We start from the raw sequence: 12,574 nt of genomic DNA on the forward strand, positions 1-12,574 counted from the left end.
CGGCTGATCTGTATATAATGTTTGGCCAGTTTACTTTCCCATAAAAAGTTCCCAATTAATTTCCATCGCCGCACATGTAGCTAAAACTGTTAAAGATGAGCTGTCACCAGGGCAAAAGCAACCAGTTTTTGCTGATATTTCATTGCTCGTATTCCATTTTTCACCATACGGTTTCAGAGATATGGGACTCTTTATTTAATCCTAATTTTACGGTCTTTACTAAGGGGGCGTGCCTCCCAAAGATCCTCTGGGGCGTGTCTTTACGCTCTTCTGCATTATTTCCCTGTGAGCCACGCCCAGTTGGAAAAGACCATAAAATTTAGCACTAAATAAAAAGTCTGAAATCTTTGGAACCATATTGTGGATTAAGAAAAACCTGAATAATCAGGAGTGCAGCTGGAATGACATAAGACTAAAAAGTGGTTACTTTTGGCCTGTTAAGAGGTCCTCTTTAAAGTCAGTGGGGATGTGGATGATGATTTTGAATCTAGACGACGTCCTATAAGTCACAAGCAAAAAAGAGTAACTGTCACAGAGACCCAGGAAACAGGTATGCTTCAAACATCCAGCGATGATAACACACCACAATAGCAATCCATTAAAGGGGTTGTCCGGGACTTTAACATTGATGGCCTATCAGTGTCTGATTGGTGGGAGTTCGGCACCCAACAACCCGCGCCGATCAGCTGTTCTCGGTATCGGTGGCGGCCCCTGTTCCGGCCCCTGTAGACAACAGATACGCTTTGTGAATACTGTTATGTGGTTTTATATGTAAAAGTAACATGTGTCTAATGTAATATATTGTGGTGATGTACAGGATATAGTAACATAGTAACATAGTTAGCAAGGCCGAAAAAAAAAAACATTTGTCCATCCAGTTCAGCCTATGTTCCATCAGAATAAATCCCCAGATCTACATCCTTCTAAAGATCCTAATCACTGTGAGATACAATATTGTTGCGCTCCAGGAAGACATCCAGGCCTCTCTTGAACCCCTCGACTGAGTTCGCCATCACCACCTCCTCAGGGAAGGAATTCCAGATTCTCACTGCCCTATCCTCTTCTATGTTGGTGGAAAAAAACTTCTCTCCTCCGCAGAGAATGCCCCCTTGTGACCATCACCTTCCTTGGTATAAACTGATCCTTGGAGAGATATTTGTATTGTCCCCTTATATACTTATCTATCTGGGTATTGTAGTTCCCCAATCCCCTTTATTAATTTTGCTGCCCTCCTTTGTACTCTCTCTAGTTCCATTATATCCTTCCTGAGCACAGGTGCCCAAAACTGTACACAGTACTCCATGTGCGGTCTAACCAGGGATTTGTACAGAGGCAGTATAATGCTCTCATCATGTGTATCCAGACCTCTTTTAATGCACCCCATGATCCTGTTTGCCTTGGCAGCCGCTGCCTGGCACTGGCTGCTCCAGGTAAGTTTATCATTAACTAGGATCCCCAAGTCCTCCTCAATGTCAGATTTACCCAGTGGTTTCTGTTGTGAATTTGGATTCTGGGCTCCCCCGGTGGCTACTGGTGGAATTGAACTTGTGACATCATCTTCCCTGTTCACCTGTTCTCATCAGATCTGGGTGTCGCTATATAACCTGGCTTCTCTGTTAGATGCTTGCCGGTCAGCAATGTTATCAGAAGCCTCTCTGTGCTTGTTCCTGCTCCCAGACATCTACTAGATAAGTTGGACATTCGTCCATGTTTTGTTTTTGTATTTTGGTTCCAGTTCACAGCTGCAGTTTCGTTACTGTGTCTGGAAAGCTCTTGTTGATCAGGAATTGCCACTCTGGTATTATGAGTTAATGCCAGAGTCCTAAAGTAATTTCTGGATGTGTTTTGTTAGGGTTTTCTACTGACCATGAAAGTATGCTTTCTGTCTTCTGCTATCTAGAAAGCGGACCTCAAATTTGCTAAAACTATTTTCCTGCTGCGTTTGTTGTTTCATCTCATATCACCGCCAATATATGTGGGGGGCCTCTGTCTCCTTTTTGGGCATTTCTCTAGAGGTGAGTCAGGTCTTATATTTCCCTCTGCTAGCATTATTTAGTTCTCCGGCCGGCGCTGGGCATATAGGGATAAAAAGTAGGACATGCTACCTGGCTACTTCTAGATGATGCGGTAGGTTTAGTTCATGGTCAGTATAGTTACATCTTCCAAGAGCTTGTTCCTATTGAGGCTTATGCTAGTTCTCTGGCCATGGAGATCATGACAGTTTGACCGGCCCACTAAAGGGTTAAAATCCTTGGCTGAGAAAGGAGAGAAATAAGAAGTCTGCTGAAAATTTTTTTTTTTTTTTTTTTCCTCTAGTAGTTAGTGTGCTCTTAATTGGATCACTTGCCAGTCTGTCTATGCTGCAGTCTTTCTTTTTTTTCTCTCTCCTTCTAATCTTTGAATGGCTTTGTGTTCACCTGTTAATAATGGATCTTCAGAGTGTAACTGCAGGTTTGAATAATCTCGCCACGAAAGTGCAAAGTTTGCAGGATTTTGTTGTTCATGCTCCGGTATCAGAGCCGAGAATTCCTTTGCCGGAATTCTTCTCAGGGAATAGATCTAGCTTTCAGAATTTTAGAAATAATTGTAAGTTATTTTTGTCCCTGAAATCTCGTTCTGCTGGAGACCCTGCACAGCAGGTTGGGATTGTGATTTCCTTGCTCCGCGGCGACCCTCAAGATTGGGCTTTTGCATTGGCACCAGGGGATCCTGCGTTGCGCAATGTGGATGCGTTTTTTCTGGCCTTGGGCTTGCTGTATGAGGAACCTCATTTGGAACTTCAGGCAGAAAAAACTTTGATGTCCCTATCGCAGGGGCAAGATGAAGCTGAAATTTACTGCCAAAAATTCCGTAAATGGTCTGTGCTTACTCAGTGGAATGAGTGTGCCTTGGCGGCTACTTTCAGAGAGGGTCTCTCTGATGCCATTAAGGATGTTATGGTGGGGTTCCCTGTGCCTGCGGGTCTGAATGAGTCCATGACAATGGCCATTCAGATCGATAGGCGTCTGCGGGAGCGCAAACCAGTGCACCATCTGGCGGTGTCCACTGAGAAGACGCCAGAAAACATGCAGTGTGATAGAATTCTGTCCAGAAGCGAGCGGCAGAATTTTAGACGGAAAAATGGGTTGTGTTTCTATTGTGGGGATTCTACTCATGTTATATCAGCATGCTTTAAGCGTACTAAAAAGCTTGATAAATCCGTTCCCATTGGCACTTTACAGTCTAAATTTATTTTGTCTGTGACCCTGATTTGCTCTTTGTCATCTATTACTACGGACGCCTATATCGACTCTGGCGCCGCTTTGAGTCTTATGGATTGGTCCTTTGCCAATCGTTGTGGGTATGATTTAGAGCCTTTGGAGACTCTTATTCCTCTGAAGGGGATTGACTCCACCCCATTGGCTAATAATAAACCACAATACTGGACACAAGTGACTATGTGTATTAATCCGGATCACCAGGAGACTATTCGTTTTCTGGTGCTGTATAATCTACATGATGATTTGGTGCTGGGATTGCCATGGCTGCAGTCTCACAACCCAGTCCTTGACTGGAGAGCTATGTCTGTGTTGAGCTGGGGATGTAAGGGGACTCATGGGGACGTACCTTTGGTGTCCATTTCATCATCTATTCCCTCTGAAATCCCTGAGTTCCTGTCTAATTATCGTGACGTCTTTGAAGAACCCAAGCTGGGTTCACTACCTCCGCACCGTGAGTGCGATTGTGCTATAGATTTAATTCCGGGTAGTAAATACCCAAAGGGTCGTTTATTTAATCTGTCTGTGCCTGAACATACTGCTATGCGAGAATATATAAAGGAGTCCTTGGAAAAGGGACATATTCGTCCATCGTCATCTCCCTTAGGAGCCGGTTTTTTCTTTGTGTCAAAAAAAGACGGCTCTTTGAGACCATGTATTGATTATCGGCTTTTGAATAAAATCACGGTTAAATATCAATACCCATTGCCGTTGCTGACTGATTTGTTTGCTCGCATAAAGGGGGCCAAGTGGTTCTCTAAGATTGATCTCCGTGGGGCGTATAATTTGGTGCGGATCAGGCAGGGGGATGAGTGGAAAACCGCATTTAATACGCCCGAGGGCCACTTTGAGTATTTGGTGATGCCTTTTGGTCTTTCTAATGCCCCTTCAGTCTTCCAGTCCTTTATGCATGATATTTTCCGCGATTTTTTGGATAAATTTATGATAGTGTATCTGGATGATATTCTGATTTTTTCGGATGATTGGAACTCTCATGTCTGGCAAGTTAAGAGGGTTTTTCAGGTTTTGCGGTCTAATTCTCTGTGTGTCAAGGGTTCTAAGTGCGTTTTTGGGGTTCAGAGAATTTCCTTTTTGGGATATATTTTTTCTCCCTCTTCCATTGAGATGGATCCTGTCAAGGTTCAAGCTATTTGTGATTGGACGCAGCCCTCTTCTCTTAAAAGTCTTCAGAAATTTTTGGGCTTTGCCAACTTTTATCGTCGATTTATTTCTGGTTTTTCGGATGTCGTTAAGCCATTGACCGATTTGACTAGACAGGGTGCTGATGTTGCTAATTGGTCCCCTGATGCTGTGGAGGCCTTTCAGGAGCTTAAGCGCCGTTTTTCTTCTGCCCCTGTGTTGCGTCAGCCTGATGTGACTCTTCCTTTTCAGGTTGAGGTCGACGCTTCTGAGATCGGGGCTGGGGCAGTGTTGTCGCAGAAAAGTTCTGACTGCGCCGTGATGAGGCCTTGTGCCTTCTTTTCCCGTAAATTTTCGCCCGCTGAGCGGAATTATGATGTTGGGAATCGGGAGCTTTTGGCCATGAAGTGGGCGTTTGAGGAGTGGCGCCATTGGCTCGAGGGGGCCAGACATCAGGTGGTGGTATTGACTGACCACAAAAATTTGATCTATCTTGAGACCGCCAGGCGCCTGAATCCTAGACAGGCGCGCTGGTCATTATTTTTCTCTCGGTTTAATTTTGTGGTATCGTACCTACCGGGTTCTAAGAATGTTAAGGCGGATGCCCTTTCTAGGAGTTTTGAGCCTGATTCACCCGGCAACTCTGACCCCACAGGTATTCTTAAGGAGGGAGTTATCTTGTCAGCCGTTTCTCCAGACCTGCGGCGGGCCTTGCAGGAGTTTCAGGCGGATAGACCGGATCGTTGTCCGCCTGATAGGTTGTTTGTTCCTGATGATTGGACTAGTAGAGTCATCTCTGAGGTACATTCTTCTGCATTGGCAGGTCATCCTGGAATTTTTGGTACCAGGGATTTGGTGGCAAGATCCTTCTGGTGGCCTTCCCTGTCACGAGATGTGCGAGGCTTTGTGCAGTCTTGTGACGTTTGTGCTCGGGCCAAGCCTTGTTGTTCTCGGGCTAGTGGATTATTGTTGCCCTTGCCTATTCCTAAGAGGCCTTGGACACACATCTCGATGGATTTTATTTCAGATCTGCCTGTTTCTCAGAAGATGTCTGTCATCTGGGTGGTGTGTGACCGTTTTTCTAAGATGGTCCATTTGGTTCCCCTGCCCAAATTGCCTTCTTCTTCCGAGTTGGTGCCCCTGTTTTTTCAAAATGTTGTTCGTTTGCATGGTATTCCTGAGAATATCGTTTCTGACAGAGGAACCCAATTTGTGTCTAGATTTTGGCGGGCATTCTGTGCTAGGATGGGCATAGATTTGTCTTTTTCGTCTGCTTTTCACCCTCAGACTAATGGCCAGACCGAGCGGACTAATCAGACCCTGGAGACATATCTGAGGTGTTTTGTGTCTGCTGACCAGGATGATTGGGTTGCTTTTTTGCCATTGGCGGAGTTCGCCCTCAATAATCGGGCCAGCTCTGCCACTTTGGTGTCCCCGTTTTTCTGTAATTCGGGGTTCCACCCTCGATTTTCCTCCGGTCAGATGGAATCCTCGGATTGTCCTGGAGTGGATGCGGTGGTGGAGAGATTGCATCATATCTGGGGGCAGGTGATGGACAATTTAAAGTTGTCCCAGGAGAAGACTCAGCTTTTTGCCAACCGTCACCGTCGTGTTGGTCCTCGGCTTTGTGTTGGAGATTTGGTGTGGTTGTCTTCTCGTTTTGTCCCTATGAGGGTCTCATCTCCTAAGTTTAAGCCTCGGTTCATCGGTCCGTATAAAATATTGGAGATTCTTAACCCTGTTTCCTTCCGTTTGGACCTCCCTGCATCCTTTTCTATTCATAACGTTTTTCATCGGTCGTTATTGCGCAGGTATGAGGCACCGGTTGTGCCTTCCGTTGAGCCTCCTGCTCCGGTGTTGGTTGAGGGTGAGTTGGAGTACGTTGTGGAAAAAATCCTAGACTCCCGTGTTTCCAGACGGAGACTCCAGTATCTGGTCAAGTGGAAGGGATACGGCCAGGAGGATAATTCTTGGGTCACTGCATCTGATGTTCATGCCTCTGATCTGGTTCGTGCCTTTCATAGGGCCCATCCTGATCGCCCTGGTGGTTCTGGTGAGGGTTCGGTGCCCCCTCCTTGAGGGGGGGGTACTGTTGTGAATTTGGATTCTGGGCTCCCCCGGTGGCTACTGGTGGAATTGAACTTGTGACATCATCTTCCCTGTTCACCTGTTCTGATTAGATCTGGGTGTCGCTATATAACCTGGCTTCTCTGTTAGATGCTTGCCGGTCAACAATGTTATCAGAAGCCTCTCTGTGCTTGTTCCTGCTCCCAGACATCTACTAGATAAGTTGGACATTCGTCCATGTTTTGTTTTTGTATTTTGGTTCCAGTTCACAGCTGCAGTTTCGTTACTGTGTCTGGAAAGCTCTTGTTGATCAGGAATTGCCACTCTGGTATTATGAGTTAATGCCAGAGTCCTAAAGTAATTTCTGGATGTGTTTTGTTAGGGTTTTCTACTGACCATGAAAGTATGCTTTCTGTCTTCTGCTATCTAGAAAGCGGACCTCAAATTTGCTAAAACTATTTTCCTGCTGCGTTTGTTGTTTCATCTCATATCACCGCCAATATATGTGGGGGGCCTCTGTCTCCTTTTTGGGCATTTCTCTAGAGGTGAGTCAGGTCTTATATTTCCCTCTGCTAGCATTATTTAGTTCTCCGGCCGGCGCTGGGCATATAGGGATAAAAAGTAGGACATGCTACCTGGCTACTTCTAGATGATGCGGTAGGTTTAGTTCATGGTCAGTATAGTTACATCTTCCAAGAGCTTGTTCCTATTGAGGCTTATGCTAGTTCTCTGGCCATGGAGATCATGACAGGTTTCCCATTCAGTGTGTAATGGTGATATTGATTCCTTCTTCCCATGTGTATAACCTTACATTTATCATTGTTAAACCTCATCTGCCACCTCTCAGCCCAAGTTTCCAACTTATCCAGATCCATCTGTAGCAGAACACTATCTTCTCTTGTATTGACTGCTTTGCATAGTGTTGTATCGTCTGCAAATATCGATATGGTGGGCTGTTAGGGGCAGCATGGGAGATCCCTGATGGACATTCCTGCAATGTCTGGAGCCTAGGGCTCGGGCCAGGTGCCAAGGAGTGGGCCTGCTCTTCTGACATCACATGGTCGGTGGACGTGGAATTACGTGGGGGCAAGTAGTCAGTCCCTGGTGCAATGCTGGAGTTGCCAACAAATCCCTGGGGTTGATGGAGTCAGTGGGCTTGGGGGTAGTCCAGAGTGAACAGGTGGTGGAACAGAAGAGGAGCTGTACTAAGGAGGAAGGAAGTGCGAATTGCTGTGTCCTCTCCCACCTGTGCCCACCTAATGAACTTGGACTGTTTTTAGTAAAAGTGGGACTGTTGGCGTCCCAGGCATTGTGTGTAGTGGCTGCTGAGGACAGAGGCCTGGAGGAAGCGAAGGACTACAGTCTACAAGTGAGTGTAATGCACCCCACATCCTACTGCACACTGGGACAGGGGCACTCCTTGTCTGTAAAGCACCAGAGCGAAACCCGGCAGCTGCTCAGTTGCGACTACCTCTGCCAGACACTTTACAGATGTGCAATACCTAGCCATGGCCGCTATTACGCTGGTGGAGCTGTGCAGCTCTACAACTGAGCATGATGACAACGGGAACAGCTGATCTGCGGGAGTGGCTGGTGACGCACCCCCACCGATCAGACATTGATGACCTATACTAAGGATAGGCTGTTAAAGTCCTGGACAGATAACAGGTTCTCCAGTATTTAGACAATAATGGCTCTAGCACAAATCTTGCCATAAAAAATACCGGAACTTCAGCAGACCCCGATAAAGAGGAAGACCAGTGTTGCTGGCACTTTGGATGGTAATGTGACGGGCATTATGGAGGTGGCACCCTTGAGGACAATATGGCATTTACTTAAGGAGCAATGATTGGCATTCATGTGGTCAAGTATTTTTCATGTGGTCAAGTATTTTTCGGAGTAATGGCTGGCACTTGTGTATTACTGTTTGATAATGCAGTTTTATGGAGTTGAAGGCATTGTTATTGGGCTAGGTGGTTGTTATTTGTATAGGGCAAGATGGATGCCAGGAACTCGGGAATACAGCGGTCAGCCCTGCAATGGGATGTTGAAAACATGGCCTTAATGCAGAGTATCAGGTGAAAAAAGTGAATCATTATGCACTCAAGGCTATCTTATTAATGCTCAGAAACCAGTGGTCATCTGACTGATATTGAGGGAAGCAAAAGCCCCCCCCACCTCCAATTTATTGATTGGGTAAACTGAACTCATGAAAGGTAAATCTTTCCAAACACGCTACAGTATACAGACAGATACACCTCTGGGAAACATATTCTCTAACGATTTGCCAAACTAAATATTCGCCTACGCATGAAGTATATGTTTGTAAGAAATGAGCTGCATAATAATACATCGCTGCACTGCACTGATTGGCTAAATTCACAGTTCACAGCACCATCTACTGGCAATGTGAGAGCATGACATGTCAGCGCAATTCCTTGAAAAACAGACCAAAAAAATGAAATATACGGCGCAGTATTCATACCATGTGAACTTTTCCACATTTTTTCACGTTACCCCCCACAAACTTAAATGTGTTTTATTTGGATTTTATGTGATTTATCAACACAAAGTAGCAAGTATTTGTGAAGTGTAAAAGGAAAACATACGGGGTTTTTCAATTATTTTATAAACATAAATTTGAAAATGGCAACATATACCGTATATACTCGAGTATAAGCCGACCCGAGTATAAGCCGACCCCCCTAATTTTGCCACAAAAAACTGGGAAAACTTATTGACTCGAGTATAAGCCTAGGGTGGAAAATGCAGCAGGTACCGGTGAATTTCAAAATTAAAAATAGATGCTCCATACTGTTCATTATGGCCCCATAGATGCTCCACATAAATCTGTGCAATATATAATGCTCTGCACCGTTCATTATGGTCCCATAGATGCTCCACATAAAGCTGTGCCATATATAATGCTCTGCACCAGTCATTATGGCCCCATAGATGCTCCACATAAAGCTGTGCCATATATAATGCTCTGCACCGTTCAGTATGGCCCCATAGATGCTCCATAGAAAGCTGTGCCATATATAATGCTCTGCACCGTTCATTATGGCCCCATAGATGCTCCATATAAAGCTGTGCCATATATAATGCTCTGCACCGTTCATTATGGTTCCATAGATGCTCCATATAAAGCTGTGCCACATATATAATAATGCTCTGCACCGGTCATTATGGTCCCATAGATGCTCCTTATAAATCTGTGCCATACATAATGCTCTGCACCATTCATTATGGTCCCATAGATGCTCCACATAAAGCTGTGCCATATATAATGCTCTGCACCGTTCAGTATGGCCCCATAGATGCTCCATAGAAAGCTGTGCCATATATAATGCTTTGCACCGTTCAGTATGGCCCCATACATGCTCCACATAAAGCTGTGCCATATATAATGCTCTGCACCGGTCATTATGGCCCCATAGATGCTCCACAGAAAGCTGTGCCATATATAATGCTCTGCACCATTCAGTATGGCCCCATAGATGCTCCACAGAAAGCTGTGCCATATATAATGCTCTGCACCGTTCAGTATGGCCCCATAGATGCTCCATATAAAGCTGTGCCATATATAATGCTCTGCACCGTTCACTATGGTCCCATAGATGCTCCATATAAAGCTGTGCCATATATAATGCTCTGCACCGTTCATTATTGCCCCATAGATGCTCCATATAAATCTGTGCAATATATAATGCTGCTGCTGCAAAAAAAAAAAAAATGACATACTCACCTCTCTTGCTGCCTGCAGCTCCTCAGCGTCCCGTCTCGGCGTCTCTCCGCACTGACTGTTCAGGCAGAGGGCGGCGCGCACACTAGTACGTCATCGTTCCCTCTGACCTGAACAGTCAGAGCAAGAGGATGGGAGGACGGAGCGGCGCCCGGCGTGTGGAATGTGGACAGGTAACTATGACATACTTACCTGCTCCCGGCGTCCCTGGCTCCTTATCCCGGACAGCTGGTCTCCGGGTGCCGCAGCCTCTTCCTCTGTCAGCGGTCACCGTTACCGTCATTAGAGGAATGAATATGCGGCTCCACCCCTATGGGAGTGGAGTCCATATTCATAACTTTAATGAGCGGTCCCACGTGACCGCTGACAGAGGAAGAGCTGCGGCACCGAAGACCGTGGGACGGGCAGGGGGAGCGCCAGGAGCGCCGGGACTAGGTGAGTATGCGACAGACCTCTCTCACCCTCACCCGCCGACCCCACCACCGATCATGACTCGAGTATAAGCCGAGAGGGGCAATTTCAGCCCAAAAATTTGGGCTGAAAATCTCAGCTTATACTCGAGTATATACGGTATTTGTATTCAGCCCCCCCGAGTCAATACTTTGTAGGACCGCTGTGAAAAGCAAATGTCAAGTCTTTCCACAGATTCTCAATGGGATTTAGGTCTGGACAGTGACTGGGCCGTTCACACACAGGAGTATGCTTTGATCTAAACCAGGGGTGGGCAATTCATTTCCCCAAGGGGCCACATGAGAGACCGTGACTGTTGTGGAGGCCGAACCAATAGGCTGAAATTAATTATGCTCAATATTAATATTAACATATTACTTATAATTATTTTATATTAATTGTATCACTTCATATTGAGCAGAACTAAGTATGCTGACACCCCCAATATACCATATGAGCCGACGCACAGCCCCCTATCTACAGTATGAGCCCTCACATAGCCCCCTATATCGAGTATGAGCCCCCTATGTACAGTATTATCCTTCATATAGCCCCCTATATATAGTACTAGCTGTACTACCCGGCTTCGCCCGGGGTAATAACTGCTGTTAGCAAAATAGAATGTGTTAACAAAAATTTATTCTGCACAAAAAACCCACAAAACAAATAGATAGAAATGTAATTATTAAAAGGCAAAAACTAAGCTAATAGAAGCATTTTACAACATATATTTCAACACCAGAGATATTCCACACAGATTTAACTACATTGGCCAAGTAATGTGAAGTAATCTTCTACTACTTATTCGAGAGCCTTTTGATAAACGGCATTCTTAGTTTTTCCTTCAGGTGCAAAGACAAACAGATTTTTGGCTGTTCCAACTCTTGAACAGGCCACATAAAGTTGACCATGAGAAAAGCATGGAGATTGTAAATCTAAGCTAGCTGAAGAGCCCGGCGTTGCCTGGGCATAGTAAATATCTGTGGTTAGTTATAGCACCTCACTTCTCTTATTTTCCCATCACGCCTCTCATTTTCCCCATCACATCTTTCATTTTCCCCCTCACATCTCTCATTTTCTCCCTCACACCTCTCATTTTCCCCCTCACTCATTTTCCCCCTCACTCCTCTCATTCCCCCCTAACACTTGTCATTTCGACCTCACATCTGTCATTTTCCGATCACTCCACTATTTTCCCTCCTCTCATTTTGCACTCACATCTTTTCATTTTCACCTCACACCTCTCATTTTCACCTCAGTATATACATGTTTGTCATCTCCCTTATATATAGTATACACCTGTATGTCATCTCCTGTATATAGTATATACCTGTGTCATCTCCCCTGTATATAGTATATACCTGCTGTGTGTCATCTCCCCTGTATATAGTATATACCTGTATGTCATCTCCTCCTATATATATAGTATATACCTGTATGTAATCTCCTCCTGTATATAGTATATACCTGTGTGTCATCTCACCTATATATAGTATATATCTGTGTGTCATCTCCTCCTGTATATAGTATATACCTGTATGTCATCTCCTCCTATACATAGCATATACCTGTATGTCATCTCCTCCTGTATATACTATATACCTGTAGGTAATCTGCTCCTGTATATAGTATATATCTGTGTGTCATCTCCTTCTGTATATAGTATATACCTGTATGTCATCTCCTGCTGTATGTAGTATGTACCTGTATGTCATCTCCTCCTCTATATAGTATATACCTGTGTGTCATCTCCTCCTGCATATAGTATATACCTGTGTGTCATCTCCCCTGTAAATAGTATATACCTGTGTGTCATCTCCTCCTGTATATAGTATATATCTGTATGTCATCTCCTCCTGTATTAGACCTCGTTCACACGTTATTTGGTCAGTATTTTTACCTCAGTATTTGTAAG

This window comes from Ranitomeya variabilis, chromosome 8 (assembly GCF_051348905.1).
Source record: "Ranitomeya variabilis isolate aRanVar5 chromosome 8, aRanVar5.hap1, whole genome shotgun sequence".
Taxonomy (NCBI): domain Eukaryota; kingdom Metazoa; phylum Chordata; class Amphibia; order Anura; family Dendrobatidae; genus Ranitomeya; species Ranitomeya variabilis.